Genomic DNA, 27,052 nt, shown 5'->3' on the forward strand with positions numbered 1-27,052 from the left:
AATGAAAAAAGGATCCCGGGGCCCTCCCACACTTCCCACATAAGGGTGTAGAAACTCCTCCCATCTTGAATATTTGAGCCTTCGTTAAATAGGCCCTATGAAGAATGCGGTATTGGCACTCTCTAAGCCCTGCATTCCCCGTCAAACTCCGTACCCTGGCTGTCAAAACATTGAAATCTAAAGAAATATGTGGTCTTTCCAAGTCTCCTGCCCATCTCTGACGAATATTCTCCCGATCCTTGGGCACCAAAAATTTCCCCAATACTTTGTGCAACCCAGAAATAGAAAGACGTTCACTTTGTACCGAGTGAAAAAACTGTCTCAATAGTCGACAATGTCCAGCGCCCAAAGCCACTGTCTCCAATGAATCTATATAATGTTTTAACTGGGCATAGGCAAAAGCACCTCCCATATCATATCCCAGCCCCAGCGCTCCTAGGTTCAACATATGGCCTTGCCGGTTCAATACATGCTCCAACCGATTTATCCCATGTCTCGACCAGGTCCGAAAAACTGCATTCTCCAAGCCCGGTCGAAACAGCAGGTTACCCTGAATAGGGAGTAGATCTGAAACACACCTACTCAAGCCAAACATCCGCATCAAATCTCTCCAAAGCGTCCGTAAAGGGAGCACAAGTATACTGGAACGCAGATCAGGAGGAAGTGCCTTGCTGGGAGCCTGCAGAAGAAAGTGGAAATGACATGGTGCATAATATTGGCTTTCCAACCTCCTCCAAGTGTAATCATCTCGCGCCAAAAACCAATCTCCAAGATGACGCAGGAGGCAAGCCCAGTTATACCTCCTCAAATCCGGGAGCCCCAGGCCTCCCTCCCCCCAAGTCCCCTGCAATGTATGTAATGATAATTTTGCCTTTTTACCTCCCCAGCAAAAGCATCTGATCACCTTAGCCAACAAGTTCAAATCTCTTGTCTTCAAATAAAGGGGCAACATATGTAATAGATATAACCACCTAGGGAACTCCACCATTCTGAATAACTGAATCCGCCCACTGAGAGACAGCGGTAAAGACTGCCAAGCACGCAACCTCTCCGTTGTGTTCCTCAACAATCTAGAAACATTCAGGCTATATAATTCTGAGACTTTCATCGAAATATGTAGGCCGAGATATTTGAAAGATCCCGGCGCCCATCGAAGAGGAAATCCCTCTCCCCACGTACTCTTTAGGTTTTCCACCGAGGGCAATGCTAGTGATTTACTGTAATTAAGACGGAACCCTGCGAAATCTCCAAACTCCGTAAATAGTTCCAAGAGAGCCGGCAAAGAAGACTGTGGCTCTGTAAGATGTACTAGCAAATCGTCTGCAAAAGCAGAGAGCAAAAACTCAGAGTCTCCTACCTGTACTCCTCTAATCTCCGGATGCTGCATCATTTCCCGAAGAAGAGGATCCAAGGATAAAATAAACAAAAGAGGAGATAAGGGACACCCCTGCCTCGTCCCTCTATAAATCCGGAAAGATCTCGAACGCTCTCCATTTACCCACACATGAGCACTCGGCTCCGAGTACAGGACCTTAACAGCCTCTAGAAAAAAACCCTCAAAGCCATAAGTGCGTAGAACAGCAAACAAGTATGACCAACTGACCCGGTCAAACGCCTTTTCCGCGTCAAAGCTAACTAAAAGCGACGGAAGGCGTCTCCTGGCTACCACTTCTAGAGAGGTCAACAAAGAGCGAACATTTTTCACTGCCGTCCTTCCCCTCACAAAACCTACCTGGGACTCTTCAACCAGGGGCGGTAAAACTAAGGCTAATCGATTGGCTAAGATTTTAGCATACAGTTTCGCATCTACGTTGATTAAAGAAATAGGTCTATAAGATCCTGGGTCCATCACGTTCTTCCCCTCTTTAGGTACCACAACAATTTGTGCTTCTCGAAATGTAGCAGGGAGCGTCTGCGTAGTCACCATTGAGTTAAACAAAGTCAATAAAGGCCCCTGAATCTGATCGTAAAACTGTTTATAAAATTCTATTCTATAACCATCAGGTCCAGGAGCCTTGTGAGAAGCACTCTGTTGTAAAGCCAACATCAACTCTCCCTCTGTAAATGGTGCATTCAATCCTTCCTTCTGCTGATCAGAGAGGCCAGGTAACACCAAATTATCCAAATATAGCGTGCTATCTAACACTACATCCCGATCCGAGGCATATAACGCCTCATAAAACTTACCAAAAGTGTCCGCAATATCTCTAGCCCCTCTCACCATCTTCCCATCCCCAGCTTTTAACTGTGAGACCCGATTGCTCCCCTCCTTCCTGCGAACCATCCTAGCCAACATGCTTCCTGCCTTGTTACCATATTGGAACAGGCGATATTTATAATAGAGCTGAGTCTTGGCCGCCCGCTGATGTAATAACTCATTTAATTCTTTCTGCGCCTCCAAAAGAGCCACTCTATATGAAACCGTAGGTGAGTGCCCATATGTTCTCCGTAACCTCTGGACCATGCCTCCCAGTCGAACAATTTCCCTATCCCTCACTCTCTTTTTATAGGCTGAATAAGAAATAATATCTCCTCGTAACACAACCTTTGCTGTTTCCCAGAACAGAGCCGGTTGATTTGCATGAATTCCATTATGATAAACATAATCCTCCCATCTATCCTTTAAATATTTATGGAATCTCGAGTCTCTTACCAACTCCAGGGGGTATCTCCACATCCAATTGTCCCGGCCCTTCAATTGACCCATCAATGCTAACCATATCAGCGCATGGTCAGAGACTGCGTACGGGCCAATCTCCGCCTTTTGCACCTGAGAAAACAAGGAGTGTGAGACAAACAAATAATCTAGGCGGGACTGAGAACCATGTGCCCTGGAAAGATGGGTGTAGTCCCTTTCAGACGAATGTAACAGCCTCCAAACATCTACTAATGCCAGGGCTTTGTAGAAGGAGGACAGCGCTTTACGACTCCCCCCCGGACTCTGGCAAGCTGGAGTGGAACGATCCATGAGAGGGTCGCATACCAAGTTAAAGTCTCCCCCCACAATCAGCTCCCCTTCTGCATGCGGAGACAATCTCTTAATCAGGTCCTGAAAAAATTTTCCATTAAACACATTGGGGGCATAGATATTGCAAAAGACCAAAGGGCGGCCATTAATTTCCACTTTAGTCAGGACCCACCTACCCTCCGGGTCGGCCCAAACTGAGCCGACCCGAAGTGGGATGTTTTTTCGAAAGAGAATCAGTACCCCTGCCCTCCGACCCACCGCAGGGGCCTCCACCAAAGATCCCACCCATCCTCTTTTAAATTTGGCATGTTCTCTAGAGGAAAGATGTGTCTCTTGAAGCAAGGCCACGTCGGCCCTCTGTCTCTGTAACTCCTGCAGAACTTTAGTTCGTTTAATAGGGGAGGAAACCCCCCCCCACATTCCACGAAACTATTTTAAGTGAACTCATAATTCCAGTGATCATACATTCGAATTACAATGTTAGTTTTACCAAATAACAAGAGAGAAGACCTCCCAGCCCTTGGGCCTCCCCCCCTCAACCATCCATTCCAAATATTCTTTTTCCCTAGTCTTCCCGGATATCTTCCCAACCCCCCCCCCTCCCCCTCCCTATCCCTTGTCTATCCCCTGTAAAACCCTTCATGGCTCCTAAAGAGAAGCCCTATCACGCGAGCTCCCCCCCCCACCTATGTATGTTCCATTAGCAATCACACTTCTCAAGTCATCATTATCTTCCCACTCAAATATGGCTCCGATGCTTATATAAACAAAACAATCATATATGCAATCCCCCTCTTAAAGACCCCAAGAAATAGAACAAATATCATTGCATTACAGCATATGGTATAACAAGGTCTTGTCAAGTGTGTTCTTAGGAACACCGAGCTCCAAATAAACTTCAGGCAGCAAATTCATGCAGTCCCTTTGAGTTTCAAAAGTTCTTGTCTACCAGACTGGAACATTCATGCCGGTCCCTCAGCCCTCACAGCCTGTTGCGCGAACTTCAACGCCTCCTCCACCGTGTTGAAGAACTGCTGGGACCCTCTATACCAAACCTTCAGCCGGGCAGGATAAAGTAAAGCGAATTGAATTTTTTTCGTGAACAAAAGTTGGCACACATCTCGATATGCTCTCCTCTGTTGAGACACCGCCATGGAATAATCCTGAAAACAACGCACCACACAGTTCTCATACTTCAGCTGCTCTACTTTCCTGAGCGCTCGAAATATCTCCTGTTTGTGTGCAAAATTGAGCACTTTAAATATCACCACTCTGGGCCTCTGATCTTCTTTTCTCAGAGGACCCAGCCTGTGGGCGCGCTCCACACGCAGCGGGCCTGTTACCAATGTTAAGTTAAGTGCTGTAGGGAGCCAGGATTCCAATACCGATCTCAGGTCTGTTTCTTTAATATTTTCTGGAAGATCTATCATTCTGATGTTGCTCCTCCGTGCCCTGTTCTCAAGGTCCTCCAATTTAGCCTCTAAGTGTTCCACTTTTTGTTTCAGGGTCTTATCTGATTTTTCCTGTCTCTGCACATAGTCTTCCACATCTGATAAACGCTGCTTGTACTGGGCAAACTCCGTCTGGATACCGCCCAACTTATCGTCTATTCCCTGTAGTTGTTCTGTGATTCTTTGTAGTTTTAAGTCTACAGAAGCCTCCAGCATTAAAGATACCTCTGCTGCTACCTCTGCAGCCCACGCGGAGCTCACCGTCGGCGGACTCCCGCTCCTTGCGTCCGCCATCTTGGATTCAACGATCCGACTTCTCGTTCCCTCCTTCTTCCCCGACTTCGCTGCCATCCGCCTTTTCTTGGTCGCGTTCGATTAGCCCAGATATTAGCTCGGTAGTTCCCCTGTATTTCGGGTGAATCACCAATTTCGCCGATGCGTTTTATCGCCGTTATATCTCAGGCAGGGAGGGAGCTCTGCACGACGACAGCCACCTTCTAGCCGTGCATCACGTGATCGGATCTGCTCAGATAGTTTTTAAGATTGCCTGTATTGTGTTTTAACATTTTGCAGGGGAACTGTTCCTCTCTCCTTCTGCAGTTGATAGCTAATTCCTCGTCAAGCAGACAAACGAGGTCGGCATACCATGGCCTGCATGGCCAGTCTGGAGTCACCAAGACCATATGGCCCCGGTGTTCCACCACCCACCTTAATAGCCTGCCGATTACTGGCCATGGGGGAAAGGCATACAGCAAGCCCACCGGCCAGACCAGAAGCAGAGCATCCAGGCCCAGACAGTCCGGCTCCCTCCGATGGCTGAAAAACTGTGAGAACTTGGAATTCGTCCTTGTAGCTATCAGGTCTAGAATAGGCACCCCCTACAGCTTCTGTTGTCTGGCATCCATCAGAAACACCCGCTTCTGCCACATATCGAACAGCACTTCCAGGCACTCCAACAGCTGATTTGTCAAAACTGATCGCCCAGCCCAATGACTGAAGAAGAAAGATGATTTAGTTCGTTGCTGCCACACTGTCCTGGAAGGACGATGCTCTGATCAGCCAATCGTCCAGAGATGGGTGCAGCAGCACCCCCTGCTATCACAGAAATGCCGCCACAACGACTAGCACCTTGGAAAAGGTTTGCGGCATTGTGGCTAAGCCGAACGGCATGGCCTGGAACTGAAAGTGACGGCACACCACCGCAAAACACAGGAACTGCTGATGTGGAGGCCAGATGGGAATGTGTAGATATGCCACCTTGAGATCAAGCACTGTAAGAAAATCCCCTGCCCCCCCTCTCTTCTCCACACTTTCATCCAGCATTTGTTCCCCCCTCTTCTCCACACTTTCATCTATGGATAACCAGGAAATATAAAAGGCAGGGCTAGAGTGGGGTTAAGGAGGCCCAGGGAAGGAAGAACTGAAGCCCCAGCACATGCCTTTATTTAGCTACTGTAACCTGTCTGAGATAAGCCAACCTTTTGATTTGAAGACTTGGAAGCTTTGTTCTGAGGTCTGGCAGGAGCATGATCTGGAAACTTAGAAAGCGAAGCTTATAGACTGTGTTTGGGGCGTGGCAGTCGCATGCCACAGACTGTGGTTTAGACCCTGTCAGCTACAGGCCCATGTTGAGACTTTTCACAGAATTAAAGAGACTTCACCTGACCCTGAAGTAACAGGTTTCAAGATTAAGGGGTCCTTTTACTAAGCTGTGGGGAAAAAGGGCCCTGCAGTAGCAGCGGAAGCCATTTTTCCTGCATGCCAGGGCCCATTTTACAGCAGTGGGTAAAATACCCCTTCCCCAATAAAATGGCCATTGAGGTGGCGGTAAGGGTTGCCGCAGTAACCAGGCAGCACGTGGTGATGCCCGATTACCGCTGGGTTATCTCTGTGCTACAGAAAAAAATAAATTACGGGGTGATGGAAATGGAGCGTGCTCCAGCTGGAACTACCTCTGGCGGACGCTTTGGGCCAGCAGTAGTTCCGGATTAGCAAACAGTAAGCCCGCGTTGGGTTTACCGTCGCTTTATAAAAAGACCCCCTAAGTGAATAAAGTATTTGCCTTATTTTACACCATTATCCAGCTATGTTATTTTTAAAGGCCCACCCTCAACACTTGCTAACAGTTATCAGATTCACATATTAACTAACAACATTTTTGGCGCTCAATAGTAAGACAAGATTCATGAGCCTACCACGTCATTAAAACATGGAACGTATTACGCCATTGCCAGTTCTGTAAAATACATGTTTCCCCCACGACACCAGTCTTATATAAAAGAAAACGATTTCCTTTAGATAGAGGGCCACAATGCCCTGATTTCCCAAATAAGCCCTGTGGGGAAATTTTAATAATTTATGGAGTATAGTCGCCAAAAATGACAGCAACTGTTGCCAAAAAGTTTGTAGCCACATGGTTTAAAGGTCAGTATTTCCTTTTTTATTCTTATTATTTTTCTATTCAGCTCCTTGATTATTACATCAACTTTGTGGACAAACAATATCTGTTTTCTTTAGAATTATTTACTTATTTCATGTATAATTTTTCTTTTTCCTGTCACCTATTGAAATGTGTAAAAATTTAACTGCATAAAAAAATAAATAAATAAAAAAAGAAGTGTCAGGACTAAGATGGTGAAGAAGGATGTGACCCAATGTGCAGTCATGTATGTCCGTCTCTTGAGCACAGTAGGTAGGGAGGGAGACCAAGCAATTGCTGTTTATCATGCGAGGAAGGAATGCCAAACTATTGCACTTGATCATAAAAAGAGGGAGGGGGTGGGATCTATTGCTGCTGCCTGTGCAGAATTTTATGCTACAATTCAGAATTTGCACAGAATTTCCCCAAGAGTATATATATAACAGATACTTATATTCTGCAATTATCAGTAAAAATGGTTCAATGCAGATTACAATAAGAGACCAGTCATAACTGGGATTTGATGTACTTCAGATCTGTGATGGCATTTACATCCTGTCATGTAGGGAAACCCAGGGGAATGGGAAAAGGGTGAAGGCGGAAATCAGAACCAAAAATCAGTTCCTGATTCCCACAGGAAGTTGCAGATCAGACCTGTACCTTTTTTTTTTTTTTTTTACACTTTTTTATTTATAAGAATTCAAATTTACAAGCAATAAAATAACTTGTCAGACCTGTACCTTTAACCATAGAATAAATCACAGGGGAGAACTGAAGAAAGGGAGAACACTGGAAGTCCACCAACAGTCCCTCCTACTCCTCCAATGAAGAAAGGAAGCCATTAGGTGCCTTCAACCAAATACTAGAGCAAGACTTAGGAGAAGAGTCTACTGCCCTATAAAAGAAGTAGATGAAGCACAGCAGCTTCTTCCTACTTTGGAGGCAGACCAGGAAGAGCTGAACCAGAGACTGCTGACTACAGGCCTGCTTAAGGTATGGAACCTGCTGTTCTATATTGTTTTGCTTTAAGGAGTACACTGGACTGTTATCAGCCTGTGGGTGGAAGTAGCTATAGGAAAAAGGTTGGGGGCAGGATCTTGTGATAAGTCTGACCCAGCATATATGTGAAGGATTACTGCAGCCTTTTTAACTGGATGGATTAAAAGGGGATGCCTGTCTATTTGAGAAGATTTTGCAACACCTGTTTTGAGTTGGTTTAAAGGAGATAAACATCATGATCTCCATGTCCACTGGGGAGGAATGATTCATTCTGGGGAGGTAAAGATGGAGAAATTGGGGGGGGGGGGGGGGGGGGGTTACGTGAAGAGATCGAGTCCAATCAAGAATCAAGGACATAATGGTTTTCATTTGGATGATAGAGATTCTGTGCTCGCAGGAGCCTAAGTGTTTATGAAGAAGTCTTCACGGTCATTTGGCCCATGCCAACAGGTAGGCGGTGTATTACAAAATTACATTCTAACAAGTTATTAGGCACGGCACCAGTAAAATTTAGTATAATTTAGATTAGTCTTCAAATTTCTAAAACAAAAAGGTTTTTGGATCTTTTCAAAACTACATATAACTAGTTTCTAGTCTGAAGTACAGAGATAAATAATTCAAAAATAGAGTAGCTTGATAAGCAAATGAACTGAAAAAAGCCTTTATGTTTAATATCTTTTGCTGATAGAAAATGCAGGATCAGTATTATATAGGGTTCTGATGACTCATAAGTCTGTCCTTTGGCCTCAATTCAGAAATCTAAAAAAATCAAGGTACATAATTGAAAAATGATTCTGGCATATGTATGAAATCAATGCAATTAATGAATAGTTAGGTTATTTAATCAGTAATATGTGCATTGCATAGCAATTTTTGCTACATTATTCAGTAAGATTTTTATTTATTTTTGAAATTTGTCTCAACAATATAGAGAAGTAATCTATGTAGAATAAGGTTGCAACCTACAATGGAGTGGACCGTGAAAGAGCTATGCAGTCTGGCAGCAATATAACCACCATGCCTGCCAAAGTCGACTCCCATAGAGCAGCCCAATAGGGTGTCAAACTGCTGGCCATCCACTGCTGAAACTGCAATTGGCTGCTGAGCTTCCCAGAGCTGTATGCCTCCGAATCTGTCTCCTCTCTATCGTAGTACGGGCAAAAAAAAAGCCCACCAAGCTAGTGCACTGGCTCCCCCACTTGCCACACCTCCTCCCCATCAGAATCTCAAGACACGCCTGTGCAGGCACAGAGACGAGGGCCACTTTGCCCAACAGCCCCTTCACCCTGGCTACCCAGAGAACTGCTGCCAAAGTAGTGCTCTGAAGCTCTTGATCGCTCCAAATTTAAGGACGAGTGTCCACAGGATTGGGAGGGGGGGGGGGGTAATAACAAAACAGACGTATCCTGCTAGTATGGGTTCCTGGGGGCCACTGCTAGCTCCAGCACCCAGACAATGTCTGTAGGCAAAACGTGGGGGCTATAGAGGGCAGAACCACTCTGTGCTCAACTGGGATAAGGTCCTTTGACCAATCTCTGGGAGCCCTGGCCACAGACTTAACCAGGGAACACAGATTAGACTGTGGCCCAGGGAGTTTGGCCCAATTTCTCATCCTGCTGCACCAGTCCAAATTGCATCATCTGCTGGAGGCAGAGAAACACTAAACTGATCCAAGCTGCATCACTTCTTATGAGAGTGATGACACTGGAACATTCAACTATCTGCCGCCATTATCTGCTGGGGAGGGGATATGTTTGTTTATTGTGGTCTTGATATACCTTCTAAGCTTAGGAAAAGATCAAAGCAGTATACAATTATAATGTTAAAAACAGAAAGGAACTTCAAATATTAAAGAGACAATACAAATAAGAGAGTGGTCGGAGAAGAGGGGGCAGGGGAACAGATTTCAAATACTATGTCTCTGCATATGACCACAGGGAATACTCAGTTGAGTGAAAAACTGAAGGCCTTCTGGAAAAAAAAATAGTTTTAAGTCTTGTTTTAAATTGGGACAGGGAGCGTTCAAATCTAACATCTGCAGGTAAGTGGTTCCAGAGGGAAGGGGGCCAGGAAAAAGAATGGAGAATGGCAAGTAGATTCATAGTGGGCTTGTTCTGCAGAGAACAATACTGATTTGTTAGCACTGAGTGATCTAAGGACAGGAGAAGGGATGTATGAATAATCAATGAGGCCAAGTAAGGGGATTGTTGAGCTGGAGGGTTTTATGAGCAAGATATAGAACCTTCAATTGTACACAATAGAGAAGTGGGAGCCAGTGTATCTTTGGAAATAAAGGGGCGATTGAATCAACTCATTTAGACCTGAATAACAAATGAACAAAAGAATTTTGTAGAGTTTCAAGTTGACGGAGTTGAGACAGAAGCAGCCCTACATAAACTGTATTACAGTAATCTACTCGAGATATGATAAACGCATAAATTAAAGAGTGTAATGATGAAAAATCCAAGAAGTGTCTAATTGAGTGTAATCTGTAATGCCAGAAAAATCCAAGAAGTGTCTAATTGAGTGTAATCTGTAATGCCAGAAAAATCCGTTTATTACAACCTTAGAAATCTGCTGGTCACATGCAAGTTTTGAATCAAAGATGACTTCTAGGTTCTTAAAAAAAGCGACTGGTGAAATAGGAAAGTCAAGAAGTGCGAGAGGTATTGTGGGTTTGGATAATGATCCAGTGATCCAACATGTGATGGCTTTACTAGGATTCAAAACAAGCCTCTGTGAAGATAACCAATGTGACAGAGAAGTTAATGCACTTTGGAGAGGGGAAGTGTTCACAAAGGAGACACTGGATAAACTACTACTACTAGACCGACAGGGTATCATCAACAGAAATGAAGAAATGACTAATAAAAATATTGAATAGAAGCGGAGAGAGAACTGATCCCTGTGGTACACCAGAGTACAGAGGAATTGGTGCAGAAGTCCAGATGGGGTAACAAAAAAACTACGGACTAATAAGTATGAGGAAAACCAGTTAAGAGTAAGGTCACCAAGCCCAGTGGAGCAAAGCCAGGATATAGGCAGGGAATGATGTGGCAGAAAGGTCGAGGGAAACTAGGAATACAATTCATTTAAAGTCTAAAATAGAATGAAATTCACTGGTCAATGCTGTAATGGGAGTTTCTGTACTTTGGCTAGCCCTAAATCCAGTTTGTATGGGGTGTTAATATCCTTTGCTGTTCAACAGGAGTTAAAAGTTGATCACAAACAGCAGCTCTCTCTGTGAGTTTTGAAGCTATACAGATTAGAAATTGGCCGGTAATAAGAAGGATTACAGTGGTCTAGCGATCTGCCTTTGAGAGCGGATTTAACTATAGCATGTTTTCAACACTAGGGTACAGTTCCTGTGGAAAGACTTAATGAAATCCCATTATATGAAGAAGTAAAGGTGAAAGACCATGTCGCTGAATTCGTAACCACCCTGAAGGAAATGAGAACTGGTCTAGCAGTATGATACAGGGAGTTTAATACAGAAGAACAACTTTTCTTGATTGTCAAGTCTGTGTCCTGAAATATTCCCAGCGAACAAAACCTCCTACCAAAATTTCAAAGCAGATGAAGAAACTGTTTGCCTTCTGGGTACAAGACTTGAAACCCCACATTCCAAAACAAAATGCATACACACTACTCATTTTAAAAATGTTAAGGCAATTGTCTTCTAGGCAAGGAAATTAGAACAGTATATTCTTTACAGCAGAACCAGAAAACATGCTGTTCAAATAATGGCAGTGTACTGCTTCCACTAGTTTATCAAATAAAAAAAAAAACTGCATATGACATTGCCAATTATCCAACCATTTTAAAGTAAACAATGTAGAAATGCCAGGATAATGGGCCACTACAAAACTGTCCCTCTCCCCCACTGATCAGTTTCAGGGGAGTGGGAATTCCCCCCCCCCCCCCGTTTTTTATTTTTTTATTCTGTCTTTATACACAGTTCATTGTAACACTGTCTTTTTTTCCCCAACAACGAGGCTTCCTTTTTATCACAAAACTAGTAAAACAAGCCCGTTTCTGGAGCAAATGAAATGGGCGCTAGCAAGGTTTTCCTCCCAAACTCCCCCCCCCTCCCTACTCACCCTTTCAGCGTTGTGAAGCCACTGACCGCCATTGTTCCGGATCTCGTCAACGCAAGCCACCTTCATCTCCCGAGTCCTTGTTGGTTGTAAAGCCACTGACGCCATTGCTCCGCTCTCGACGTCATCATGTTTGACGCGAGGGCGGGGCCCAGACACAGCGATTTCGGTGGCTTCACCACCACAAACCCTTCGAACCGGAAGGAAGTGCCCGCAGGTACTGACAGTGACGTCAGTGTCCTCAGAACGTTGAGGGTGAGTTTTATTATATAGGATGTGGCCTGGTTATTCCAGATTGAGGCTTGGTAAGTTTTCCCCATTCTCTTTCAGTTGAGAAAGAGGCTTGATATATTTCATTATTGAGGCTTCTTCATTACATTTTCATTGGCTGTTGATTTTTGTGAAACTCTAACAACTATTGGAGAATGCAAATCTACAGAAGGAAAGTGAGTTTTTTCATCCCATTCGTTTTTTTATCTCAGTTAATTTGAGTTTTTTCGTCTGGGTGTTTTCCTTCTTGGGAGGAACCTATGATATTAACTTACTCCGTACTGTACAAGGTGTGTTAAAATTCCGTTAGAATGGTCCCTTGTTTGGAGGTTTGAGCTTCCATTTGGTATAGTTACTAAATACAGGGGGAAGTTTTTTCCTCTTAGTGGAATGGGGCACCCTCAAACTAACCTGGTATTTAATACAAACTCCTTGTATTAGGTTGGAATTATTTCTATTGATTTTTGTGCCATATTCAACAGCATTTTCAGATAGACTTCGCTCTATGTCAGGATTATATCATTATGTAGTATATGCTTGTCTCTAGTAGACACGTTGTTTTTGCACGGAGTGAGCTTTCTTAGTGATACCCTGTTGCTTAACATTAGGTATTGTATTTTTCTTATTACTGTGTGGGATTCTTTGCTTTCTAATTTGATATAGATATATTTTTTTGTTATGATCTGTTTGTTCTGTCATTTCTCAGCAGCGTACCCATATATTTTGTGATGTGCAGACTTTGAAAGGTCCTTATGACCCTTTTTTTAATACATTTGTTTTGTTGAGCTCGTCATTTTCTGGTTTAAGTTTTTGGGTAACATAGTAACATAGTAGATGACGGCAGAAAAAGACCTGCGCGGTCCGTCCAGTCTGCCCAACAAGATAAACTCACATGTGTTACTTTTTGTGTATACCTTACCTTGATTTGTACCTGTCCTTTCCGGTCACAGACCGTATCACTATCCCCGCCTCCCAACCACCAGCCCCGCCTCCCACCACCGGTTCTGGCACAGACCATATAAGTCTGCCCAGCACTATCCCCGCCTCCAAACCATCAGTCCCGCCTCCCACCATCGGCTCTGGCACAGACCGTATAAGTCTGCCCAGCACCATCTCCGTCTCCCGCCACCGGCTTTACCACCCAATCTCGTCTAAGCTCCTTAGGATCCATTCCTTCTGAGCAAAATTCCTTTATGTTTATCCCACGCATGTTTGAATTCCGTTACTGTTTTCGTTTCCACCACCTCCCGCGGGAGGGCATTCCAAGCATCCACTACTCTCTCCGTGAAAAAATACTTCCTGACATTTTTCTTGAGTCTGCCCCCCTTCAATCTCATTTCATGTCCTCTCATTCTACTGCCTTCGCATCTCCGGAAAAGGTTCGTTTGCAGATTAATACCTTTCAAATATTTGAACGTCTGTATCATATCACCCCTGTTTCTCCTTTCCTCCAGAGTGTACATGTTCAGGTCCGCAAGTCTCTCCTCATACATCTTGTAACGCAAATCCCATACCATTCTCGTAGCTTTTCTTTGCACCGCTTCAATTTTTTTTACATCCTTAACAAGATAAGGCCTCCAGAACTGAACACAATACTCCAGGTGGGGCCTCACCAATGACTTATACAGGGGCATCAACACCCCCTTTCTTTGGCTGGTCACACCTCTCTCTATACAGCCTAACAACCTTCTAGCTAGGGCCACCGCCTTGTCACACTGTTTCGTCGCCTTCAAATCCTCAGATACTATCACTACAAGATCCCTCTCCCCATCCATACCTAACAGACTCTCCCCGCCTAACACATACGTCTCCCGTGGATTTCTACTCCCTAAGTGCATCACTTTGCATTTCTTCGCATTGAATTTTAATTGCCAAACCTTAGACCATTCTTCTAGCTTCCGTAGGTCCTTTTTCATGTTTTCCACTCCCTCCAGGGTGTCCACTCTGTTACAGATCTTAGTATCATCCGCAAATAGGCAAACTTTACCTTCTAACTCTTCAGCAATGTCACTCACAAATATATTGAACAGAATCGGCCCCAGCACCGATCCTTGAGGCACTCCACTATTCACCTTTTGCTCCTCCGTGCGAATTAGATTGTAAGCTCTTTGAGCAGGGACTGTCTTTCTTCTATGTTTGTGCAGCGCTGCGTATGCCTTGTAGCGCTATAGAAATGCTAAATAGTAGTAGTAGTAGTAGAATTCCATTCACCACCACCCTCTGGCATCTGTCCGTCAACCAGTTCCTAATCCAGTTCACCACTTCGGGTCCTATCTTCAGCCCATCCAGTTTATTTAAGATGGATTACGTCCATAGCTCGTCCCTGATTCAATTCTCCTGTCACCCAATCAAAGAATTCAATGAGGTTCGTTTGGCACGATTTCCCTTTGTTAAAACCATGTTGTCTCGGATCTTGCAACTTATTGGCTTCCAGGAAATTCACTATCCTTTCCTTCAGCATCGCTTCCATTACTTTTCCAATAACCGAAGTGAGGCTTACCGGCCTGTAGTTTCCAGCTTCTTCCCTATCACCACTTTTGTGAAGAAGGACCACATCCGCCGTTCTCCAATCCCTCGGAACCTCTCCCATCTCCAAGGATTTATTAAACAAATCTTTAAGAGGACCCGCCAGAACCTCTCTGAGCTCCCTCAATATCCTAGGGTGGATCCCATCCGGTCCCATGGCTTTGTCCACCTTTAAGTTTTTGGGTGTTGCTTTTAAACATGCTACATAAGTACATAAGAACTGCCATACTGGGACAGACCAAAGGTCCATCAAGCCCAGCAACCTGATTCTAACAGTGGCCAATCCAGGTCACAAGTATCTGGCAAGATCCCGAAAAAGTATAATACATTTTATGCTGCTTATCCTAGAAATAAGTAGTAGATTTTCCCCAAGTCTATTTTAATAATAGAATATGGACTTTTCCTTTAGGAAGCCATCCAAACCTTTTTGTAAACCCCGCTAAGCTAACTGCTTTTACTACATTCTCTCGCAACGAATTCCAGAGTTTAATTACAAGTTGAGTGAAGAAAACTTTCCTCCAATTAGTTTTAAATTTACTACTTTGTAGCTTTATCGCGAAGCTGCTTGCTCGTTTGTGCCTCGGTGAGAGGAAAGTTCTTTTTTTTTTTTTTTTAACAACAGAAAATGAAAACGAAAGTGGCTGCCTCTCCCAAAGGCTAAACACCTTTCCTCCAAAAGAGTTAGCCCTTTCCTCTCCCAAAGGCTAAACACCTTTCCTCCAAAAGAGTTAGCCCTTCCCTGCACCAAAGGGAGATGGGGAGGAAGTGGGGGAGGGACCCCCGAGTTTAACACCCCAAAGACTGGAGAAGAAAAAGATTGCTATCTACCTAGCCTCTATAACTAGATTCCCCACGTACAGAAGGACTTTTTTAACTAGAGAAAGAGAGAGAGACTGATGGGCTCACCTCCTACCACCTGCTGGAGACTCAGAATACTGAGGCTAGGGTCACATGGCCAGGCTCTTATTGGCTCTCTAGAGTCAGAAGTTTCTCAGTCTCCACCTGCTGGAAGGCATGCACAATCCATCAGTCCAATCCTGGGCCAGTCCGGAGGGACACTAAGGAAACAAGCAATTCATGTCTACCTGTTCCACTCCACTCATTATTTTATAGACCTCTATCATATCTCCCCTCACCCGTCTTTTCTCCAAGCTAAAGAGCCCTAGCCGCTTCAGCCTTTCCTCATAGGGAAATCTTCCCATCTCCTTTATCATTTTCGTTGCCCTTCTCTGTACCTTTTCTAATTCCACTATACCTTTTTTGAGATGCGGTGACCAGAACTGAACACAATATTCGAAGTGCGGTCGCACCAAGGAGCGATACAAAGACATTATAACGTCCTCATTTTTGTTTTCCATTCCTTTTCTAATAATACCTAACAATTTATTTGCTTTCTTAGCCACAACAGCACACTGAGAAGAAGGTTTCAACGTATCATCAACAACGACACCTAGATCCCTTTCTTGGTGTGCGACTCCTAATGTGGAATCTTGCATGTCGTAGCTATAAATTCAGGTTCCTCTTTCCCACATGCATCACTTTGCAATTGCTCACATTAAACGTCATCTGCCATTTATATGCCCAGTCTCCCAGTCTCGTAAGGTCCTCTGAAGATCAGCTCACAGTTTATAATGTTATAATAGATTTATCTATTTGTTATCATTGCCTTGCACATTTTTTTCCTAGTAGTGCATTGTTTAATAATTTCCTTATGACATTGTTTAGTAATGTTCAGTTATAACATAACCTGAGTGTGATCCTTTTTAGTAATTAACATTTGACTATTTTATTCAGCCTGTTATTTTTATTTTGGGTTAGTCTGCCTTTCAGCGTCTTTTTAATGCAACAATTGATTTTTAGATGTGCTTAGGACGCTCACTTTTATGTTATTCTGTGTGTGTTATTATAACTTAATTATGTTTCTTTGTGGTGTTTGTACTTATTTTTTCCTTTTGAACTTGATCCTTTTTTCTTTTCTTTTTTTACTTTTTTTGTTTTTAGTCATTGTAATTACACACCACTATTTGGTGAACTATGTCACTGTAATTATGCACCACTATATGATGAATTATGCTTTATTTGTTGGATTTGTACCCCACATTTTCCCACCTATTTGCAGGCTCAATGTGGCTTACATAGTACCGTCAAAGGCGTTTGCCCAGTTGGTGGATAACAAATACAAAGTTGTATAGTGATCGTAGGAGGTATAAGTGGAAGGTCGGAATGGATGAAGATTGCGTGATGTCCTGTTCGATCACAGTCATGCTGTGTTGGTAGGTGAAGAGGGTTACGTGGGGTCGTTGGGGTAGGCCTTTTTGAAAAGGTTGGTTTTTAGTGATTTCCTGAAGTTCAAGTGGTCGTGGATTGTTTTCACAGCTTTTGGGAGCCCATTCCATAGTTGTGCGCTTATGTAGGAGAAGCCGGCTGCGTAAGTTGTTTTGTATTTGTTTTGTACTTCAGTTGTTTTGTATTTAGCTCAATGTCTATATTTTATCCTTTTTAAATATTTTTTTAAATAGAGCTTGTAGTTTATTTTTCTAAATCCACCTAACATGTTCATGCACCTAACATGTTCACACCATTCTGTGATCTTTGTTTCCATTATATAACTATGTTTATGATCTTTTTTGAGCTTACTGTTTTATATTGTTTAGTGAATTCTATTCTTTACCTTTAATAGATGCTGCATCATTGGATTCTTTAGCCTATCTATCTGTTTATATCATCATCAGTGGCTGGTATGTTTTATTGTATAGTTTTAATTTGTCCTTTTTTTCTTTCATCAAAGTATATGCTTAGTATTCTATATAAATAACTTTTGGTTTTGCATTATGTTTTGTGTGTGTGTGTATATATATATATATATATATATATATATATATATATATACACATACACACACAATTTTTTTTATTTGATAAACTAGTGGAAGCAGTACACTGCCATTATTTGAACAGCATGTTTTCTGGTTCTGCTGTAAAGAATATACTGTTCTAATTTCCTTGCCTAGAAGACAATTGCCTTAACTTTTTTAAAATGAGTAGTGTGTATGCATTTTGTTTTGGAATGTGGGGTTTCAAGTCTTGTACCCAGAAGGCAAACAGTTTCTTCATCTGCTTTGAAATTTTGGTAGGAGGTTTTGTTCACTGGGAATATTTCACTGGGACATCATGAAAACACACCCTTTATTCACGCAATATCGATTAAGAACAGCTTTCTCAAGGGCAAAAAACCTTAAGGAATTGTTAAGTCCCGCGCAGTTACCAGCGGAGTGGGGGAGTTGAAACAGTGGCAACACCTGGGGGCTCATTTTCAAAGCACTTAGCCTTCCAAAGTTCCATAGGTTTCTATGGAATTTTGGAAGGCTAAGTGCTTTGAAAATATGCCTCCTGGTCATTACAAATGCAACAAAACTAATTGCAAAACCTGTGAGATAACATTAGAGGTGAGTAGCTTTTCACATAATGGACGATTATACCATTTATGACATCAGACCACTTGCCACACTACCAATGTCATATACTATATCAGATGTCCATGCAACAAGGTCTATATTGGGAAGTCAAGTAGAACATTTCATGCAAGGATGACAGAACATCGTTCCAGAATCTCGACCCAGAACATTGGAGCACCGTTAGTGCAACACTGCATGCAGTACAAACATGTGGTATGTGTTTTGAGATGTATGGTCATTGACCATGTAGTCCCCTCAGTAAGGGGCGGTGACCTAAACAGGAAATTATTGCAGCAGGAAATGTTTTGGACACTGTGGAACCCAGGGGGTTAAACACATATATGCACTGGGGATGTTTTTTGTGATGGCAACCCGGATATGAGATATGCTGCTAGATGTCAAGTCATTTCCGGTCCAGCAATCGTAAAAGAGACGCCGTCGACATTTGTCCGGCGTGGCAGTTCAAGGAATGAGGTGGTGCAGTGGAGGTACACAGAGGCCATGAACGTTTTTGATGGGGTAACATAAGAGCTGACAGGCGCTTTTTCCTTTTTTCAACAGACCCGACGTTTCAGCATTCCCCTTGACAAAGCTGGATAGTGAAACAGGCACCTGTCGGGGTGTTAAGATTCGGGGCGTTAAGATTCCAAAGCACTGCGGCGCTGTCAAAATGGCGCCCGCTGCCAGCTCCATCGAGCGGGAAGAATCACCGCTCGCCATGCCCGTACTAGCATGAGCGTCTAAGGAGCACGTACAGCAAAGCTCCGCTGCTGACCTGCGTTTATCACAGCGGGAGCAGCGCTTAACGCTGGGCACCACGCTCACCTCAGAAGACCGAGTCAACGAGCTCCAGTCAAGCTGCACAGAATCAGAATTTCTGGAGAAAGCCTCAGAACAGCAACACTGATAAAGCGCGCACTTTTTTTTTTTTTTTTATATATACTGTGGGGAAAGTTGGAGGCAGGCAGCAAATGAGGGACTCCGGGAGGATGGGGGTATAGGGAACAAAACCAAGTATGCCTTCAAAGTGGGCACCACCAGCCACAACACCCCCGCTCTACTGGCAAAGCACAGGAGGCTCCCCAGGCAGAAATCCAGGAGCTGCTAAAGCGATGTTCACACCTGCTGGGAGATAGAGATATACTGAGGCAGAAGGGGCTGGCCATCCAGAGTCACTGTGTCTTTCGGTGTTCTCTATCTCCACCTGCTGGTAGGTGGATACAACCCATCAGTTAATGGATTCATCTGCTGTTGATGACAAGGAAGTTAGCAGATATGTGTGTAAGAACAGCAGTTAAAATGCTGAGAAAAAAAGGAAAAAAGTTAAAAAAAAGATTTTAAAAAAAGCAGTTTCCAACTGAGATAGGAAGGAAGGAAGGGGGTTCTGTCAATGATTACAAATTGTCACAGAAGGGGCCTCACCTGTTGGTGAGCGAAATGATACAAGACAGTGACCATATATGAGACTTTCCCCTCAAAAAAGCAGAAAACAAAAAAACATATGGGAAAATTAGGTTCTTACCTTGGTAATTTTCTTTCCTTTAGTCATAGTAGATGAAGCCATTACGTATGGGTTATGTCCATCAACCAGCAGGGGAGATAGAGAGCACTCAAACTTTCACAGTGCCCTCTTGGCCAGCTAGCTCCACTGCCTCTTCAGTATTTGAAGCTTCCAAAGCAGTATGGCAAACCGCAATGGGAATCACAAGAGCTTTCCTCACAGCGAACAATGGCCCATCACAAGGGCATGAACTCATAAAGGAGGGAATGCACATCCTCCTGGAGGGAATAAACTCATCCTCCTTATTGTATAAGTGGAGGGAAACACACACGCCTCCTGGAGGGAATCACACATCCTCCCAACACACTGGAGGGAATGAACTCATCCTCCTATTTATAGAACTGGAGGGGAACACACGCGCCTCCTGGAGAGAATCAACACATCCTCCAAAAAAAACATGCTGGAGGGAATGAACACATCCTCCTAAATTTAAACTGAACATGAATCCTGAAGATTGTTTTCCAACTTTCTCCCAAGGAAGGAACTTCAGGAAATTAGAACAGAACCTGAAAAACAGATTCACAGCATACAGACAATCATACAGGGAGGGCTCATGGCTTCATCTGCTATGACTAAAGGAAAGAAAATTACCAAGGTAAGAACCTAATTTTGCCTTCCTTGTCATCAAGCAGATGAAGCCATTACGTATGGGATGTAACAAAGCAATCCCTAGATAGGGTGGGAACAAGCCACACCACGCGCTAGCACTTGTGCACCAAAACGTGCATCCCTCCTGGCAGCCACATCCAGCCTGTAATGTCGGGCAAAGGAGAGCTTAGAAGCCCATGTTGCTGCACTGCATATCTCTTGAAGAGAGAGTGCTCCAGTTTCAGCCCAAGAGGAAGAAATCGCTCTAGTAGAATGTGCCTTAAAGGCTACAGGCGGAACCCTGCCGGCCAGCAGATAAGCTGAAAAGATAGTTTCTTTGAGCCAGCGGGCAATAGTGGCCTTAGACGCTGGAGACCCTCTGCGAGAACCGGATAGCAAAACAAACAGATGATCAGAAGTCCTGAAAGAGTTAGTAACTCGCAGATACTGCAGCAGAGTCCTGCGCACATCCAAAAGGTGCAGCTGCCCAAAAGATTCTGGAAACTCTTCCTCTGAAAAAGAGGGCAAGAAAATAGGCTGGTTTAGGTGAAAGGCTGAAACCACCTTAGGCATAAAGGAAGGCACGGTCCGAACCGTGACTCCGGACTCTGAAAATTGCAGAAATGGGTCTCTACAGGACAGCGCCTGGAGCTCTGACACCCATCTCGCCAAGGTAATGACCACCAGAAAAACGGCCTTCAGTGTCAAATCTTTCTCCAATGCTCGCCGAAGCGGCTCAAAAGGAGATGCCTGCAGGGTTTTCAAAACTAGCCCCAGGTTCCAAGCTGGACAGGGTGCTCGCACTGGAGGTCGGAGCCGAAGCACCCCTCTAAGAAACCGTGCCACATCTGGGTGAGCAGCCAAAGACACGCCTTCCACCTTACCACGAATGGAGGCCAACGCTGCCACCTGCACCCGCAGGGAATTATAGGCCAAGCCTTTTTGTACACCTTCCTGGAAAAAGTCCAGAATCGGCGAGACAGGAGCCCGCATTGGAGCAATGGCTCTGGAAGCACACCAAGACTCAAACAGGCACCAAATCCTGGCATAAGCCACGGAAGTGGACCGCTTGCGGGCTTGCAGGAGAGTGGAAATAACTTTATTGGAATAACCTTTATCCCTCAATTGCGCCCTCTCAATAGCCATGCCGTAAGACCAAAGCGGCCGGCGTCCTCCATGGCTACCGGTCCCTGAGTCAACAGGTTCTGTACCAGAGGTAACGGCAGAGGAGCCTCCAGGAGCATCTGTCGGAGGTCTGCATACCAAGGTCTCCTTGGCCAATCCGGGGCGATGAGGACCACTTCTCCTGGGTGCAGCCGAATCCGCAAGAGCAGGCGCCCTATCAAGGGCCATGGGGGAAACACATAAAGTAGACCAGGAGGCCAGGGTTGAGCCAAGGCATCCAACCCCGCCGAGCGAGGATCTCTCCGTCTGCTGAAGAAGCACGGGACTTTGATATTGGCACTTGTCGCTATTAGATCCATAACGGGCTTGCCCCATTTGGCACAGATCTGCAGGAATACTTCGTCTGCCAGATTCCATTCTGCTGGATCGATCTGATGCCTGCTCAGATAATCGGCCTGCACATTGCTCTGACATGCAATATGAGCTGCCGACAGACACTGAAGATGCAGCTCGGCCCAGTGGCAAATCAGTTCGGCCTGCGCGGCTAGTGCTCTGCACCTTGTTCCGCCTTGTCGATTTATATAGGCCACCGTTGTCGTGTTGTCCGACATCACTCTGACAGCCAATCTTTCCAGGGTCACTTGAAAGGCCAGAAGCGCCTGAAACACCGCTTTCAACTCTAGGCGGTTGATGGACCACTCCGACTCCTCGGGTGTCCATAGACCCTGGGCATGCTTCCCCTTGCAGTGTGCGCCCCAGCCCTTCAGGCTGGCATCTGTTACCACTAGGCACCAAACGGGGACCGTCAGCGGCATTCCTCGCTGCAGCATGCTGTCCGAGAGCCACCACTCCATGCTGAGACAGGCCGCAGGGAGCCAAGTAAGTCTGCATTGGTAATCCTGAGAAACAGGAGACCATCTCTGGAGTAGGGAATACTGTAGAGGTCTCAGGTGCGCTCTCGACCAGGGTACCACTTCCATCGTGGCTGTCATCGATCCCAGCAGCTGGACAATGTCCCAAGCTCGCGGGTGGGGCATCCTCAGGAGCAGACGGACCTGATTCTGAAGCTTGCACCGCCTTAGCTCGGGTAGGAACACATAGCCCGAGACTGTGTCGAACCTGGCCCCCAAAACTCTAGAGATTGTGAAGGGGACAGGTGACTTTTGGCCATATTGACGACCCAGCCTAGAGATTGCAGTACTGAGACCACTCTGGCTGTAGCTTGTAAGCTCTCTGTTGCAGAGTCTGCTCTGATGAGCCAGTCGTCTAGGTACGGATGAACCCTGATACCTTCTCGCCTGAGAAAAGCAGCTACTACCACCATTACCTTCGAAAAGGTTCGGGGAACTGTGGCGAGGCCAAAAGGCAAGGCCCTGAACTGGAAATGTTTTCCCAACACCGCAAACCTCAGAAACTTCTGGTGCGGGGGCCAAATCGGTATGTGCAAGTAAGCTTCTTTCAGGTCTAGAGACGTGAGAAACTCTCCTGGCTGAACCGCCGCAATGACGGAGCGCAGGGATTCCATGTGGAAATGCCGCACTCTCAGGGACTTGTTCACTTCTTTTAAGTCCAGAATAGGGCGAAAGGACCCACCCTTTCGCGGCACCACAAAGTAGATGGAGTATCGGCCGCAGCCTTGCTCCGCGGGAGGCACCGGGGTCACTGCCCCTAACTGAATCAGACCTTGTAAAGTCTCCTCCACCGCCGCCCGTTTGACGGCAGAACCGCATCGGGACTCCACAAACACGTCTCTTACTGGGGCGTTGAATTCTATTCTGTATCCATCTCTGATCAGGTCCAGAACCCACTGATCTGAGGAAATCTTGGCCCACTCCTCGACAAAGAGGGAAAGCCGTCCTCCGATGACAGGCATCGAGGAGATGGCCGGTGCACCATCATTGAGAGGGTCGCCCCTCAACTCCTGGTCTTGAGCCACCAGCTGCAGAACGCTTATCCGAGCGAAAGGAGTTCCTCTGCTGGCCACGGGCACGTGAAGTGAACCCAGCAGAACGCCCCAGGCGGTACCTTCTAGCTTCATGGAAGCGAGGTCTGTACGAGGAGTGCACCGCCTGGCCCTTAGAGGAAGGCCTCTGCCTATCTTCGGGCAAGCGCTGTGGTTTTGGATCACCCAGGCCTTTCACAATTTTCTCCAACTCCTCACCAAATAGGAGAAGTCCTTGAAAAGGCAACTTCACCAACCTTTGCTTAGAGGCCATGTCCGCTGCCCAGTGTCGTAGCCACAGACGACGGCGAGCCGCCACTGCTACTGCCATTTGTTTAGCCGAAGCTCTGACAAGGTCATAAAGGGCATCAGCCAGAAAGGACAAGGCCACCTCCATCCGCAGAGCCACATCCAAGAAAGGCTCCGCTCCATCTCCGGGCTGAGCCACTGCCTGTTGCAGCCAAGCTAGGCAGGCTCTAACAGCATAACAGCTGCATGCAGACGCCCGAACAGTGAGACCTGCAATTTCAAAGGACCGTTTCAATGCTGTTTCCAGCCTACGGTCTTGAACATCCTTCAGGGCAACACCTCCTTCAACAGGGAGGGTAGTTCTCTTTGTCACCGCAGTGACTAGGGCATCCACTGTAGGCATTTGAAAACGAGTCATATGTCCCTCACGCAGAGGGTATAACTGTCCCATAGCCCTGGAAACTCTCAAAGGTCCCTCGGGGTCAGCCCACTGAGCCGAAACAAGCTCTAGGATGAAGTCATGCAAAGGGAAGGCCCGAGCAGCTTTCTTGGTACTAGCCATCCTGGGATTACCCGAGGAGGCCATGCCACTGTCAGGATCTTCAATCGAGAGGGCCTGCAGGGTATCTGAAATAAGCGCTGGCAGCTCATCACGGTGGAAAATCCTCACCGCGGAGGGATCATCCAGATCCTGTGGTAAATCCGCACCTGACTCTGGTTCCTCAGACCAAGAACGTCTGTCAGAGTTCTCCGAATCCTCACACCCCGACCACGGGGGGGAAAAGGTGCACCACAATCTGAAGGGGAATTAACCCTTCTGCGCTTATCTTTAGGCCAAGCATCCGGGGAAAAAAGCCTCACTGGGCAGTCCCAGGCCATAATCCATCGGGGGGGGGGGGGGGGGCAATCAGAGGAGCCTCAGGCGACCCTTGAGGAAGGGCTCTTTTCATCATGTATGCTTTATGCAGCAAAAGCACAAAATCCGGGGAGAAAATCTCACCCTGGGCACCCAAATCCTGTCCGGTGCTAGCCACTCCTGAAATAACCTCATCTCGAGGTGCCCCACCCGGCTCAGGTCTCTCCGTGTCCACGGAGGCCGCGCCATGCGGTGTAAGCAAAATGGCCAGCTCAGATCGGGAAGAAACATAGCTCGCCATGCTCGGGCCGGCTCCTACGCCAGTACAGCACGATTTACAGAGCCCTGCTGCTGATTTGCGCTTGCCACAAGTGGAACAGCGCTTTACATTGTCCGCAGCCATCGCCGAAAAAAACGGCGGTAAAATCCAAAATGGCGGTTTCGCGCCAAAATCGCCCCGATCGCGGGCCCACCCCGGAGGAGTTGGAAAACACTCTTACCTCAAAGGATCTAGTGTACAACTACGATCCTGCTGAAAATCAGGTCAAAAACCTCTGTTCCAGCGTCTCTGCGTTTAAAAACGCGACGCGACTTTTTTTTTTTAAGCTGTGAGGAAAGCAGAGGTATTGAAGACTCAGGAGGCTCAGATGAGTGGGAAAGGCAGGGAAAGGGCGAACCTATATGCCTGCATCCACTGTTGGTGGGTAAGGACAGGGAAAGCAAGGCAATATGTCCACATCCACAGAGGTATGGGTAAGGCAGGGAAAGGGCTAACCTATGTGCCTTTAAAGTGAAGCTGCTATAGCCTCCAACACCCCGGTTAACAACTGGCAAGCCAGGAACCACCTCCCGGCAGATTTTTCTGGAGCTCGAACAAGCTGCAGCCACCCTGCTAGGGGAGATAGAGAATACTGAAGAGGCAGTGGAGCTAGCTGGCCAAGAGGGCACTGTGAAAGTTTGAGTGCTCTCTATCTCCCCTGCTGGTTGATGGACATAACCCATACGTAATGGCTTCATCTGCTTGATGACAAGGAACAGTCGTTTACTCTTGATAATCCTATCTACCACAGAGTTGTGTGTATGAGTAGCAGTAAGTAGAATAGAGTCGCACAAGCTTTACAGTTAAAATTTGTATAAAAAGCATTTATTTGGAGCACTATTTACCATATAAACTACTATACAAAATCATAACTGCATTACACATGCACTAAAAAAAATGCAAAGAGTAATTCCCCCACCCCTGACTACTTTACAATCCCTTGTGGTCTGGTCAGGGTCAGCATGATCCCCAGTTGCTCTTATGTCAGCTCTACTCTCATGGCTGCTGTGACCTCTCGCAGGATTGCCACTAGAGGTCATGGCAGCCCTTTTGAGAGCAGAGCCAGCATGGCCTGGAGAAACTGGGGATCACTCCTGCCCAGACTGCACCCCCCAGACCACCAGGGATTATAAAATAGGCCCAAGGGGGGGGCACCTACAGGTGGGCAGGGGGAAAGGCAACTCCTGCTCAGAAGGGAAGAGAAGGGAGGGAGACAACAGGAAAAAAAGCATAAATTTTCAACTTCCACTGAACACACTGACAGTTTCAGCCGAAACTGAAATAACCATGGCCATAGCCTTTTGGCTGAAACCAAAACTGGGTAGAAAAAGGATTTTGGACCAGTTTCGGCACCAAAACCAAAACTCAGTTGGCTTCTAACACCTGAATGAGGCTCACATTTTGCATCCTAACTGGAGGATCAGGTCTCCATTATCTTTCAGAACATGTCTATTACTCCCCACCAAATTATTTTTTCTGCCTGTACTATATCTTTGGTATTTTCTAGTAAAGTTCCTGTGTGCATGTACTCTCTCAAGAATCAAACAGGGGGCTTTCCATACAGCAAGCAAAAAATACTGCTATTTCTACCTGATTTATAATACAAACATTTTGTAGCTCCAAGGAATATACATTTATGTATACATAAAAATCAGAAGAGTAATGCTGTTATAATCAGTTTAGTGTCACATCATGTGTAACCCTTGGTTTGTTTTGGATCTATGATTGAGTGAGCCCTGGGTAGTAAATCACTAGGGGAATGACTGGAGAACCTGGGAGGAGTTGAGAGGCTATAAAAGGGGGCAACTTGAGCAGTGAACTGTCCTTGGTTGCCTGAAGTCTGAGCTACCTATAGCCCCCTGCCATTTGTAATAAAAGGGGAGGGGTCCTGTAGTGCCAAACCCAGTGGACTGGATTCATGGACAGTAAACTGTCACATTGCAACGGCAATTTGAGGAAACAGAAACTTGGCAGATTTGGGGAGTCTGGCCGAAAACGGGGATTGATGGAATGCAGTGTACCTGTGGCCGAGATGAGACTTTCGGGGTGGCAGCCCGAAGGGAAAAGACAGTTATAAGGAGTTTAGCCTGGACGGTATTGAAGTACATCGAGAGAGTGAAACCCGTGCTGGGTTCAATCAGGCCACAGGACAAGCATAATGGTTTTGCACATGTGTTAACCTAGAAATGATTATTGCTTCTAATCATCTTGGAAAGCAATTATGAGTT

At 45.6% G+C, this 27,052-nt stretch overlaps 1 protein-coding gene across 1 annotated transcript in view; it reads right to left on the reverse strand.

Moving 5' to 3' along the window:
• PTTG1IP (PTTG1 interacting protein) overlaps positions 1-27,052 on the reverse strand; it is an 80,050-nt gene that overhangs the window by 35,279 nt on the left and 17,719 nt on the right. The gene's annotated exons all lie outside the window — the stretch shown is intronic.

The sequence above is a fragment of the Microcaecilia unicolor genome, chromosome 7, assembly GCF_901765095.1.
Source record: "Microcaecilia unicolor chromosome 7, aMicUni1.1, whole genome shotgun sequence".
NCBI classification, from domain to species: Eukaryota; Metazoa; Chordata; class Amphibia; order Gymnophiona; family Siphonopidae; genus Microcaecilia; species Microcaecilia unicolor.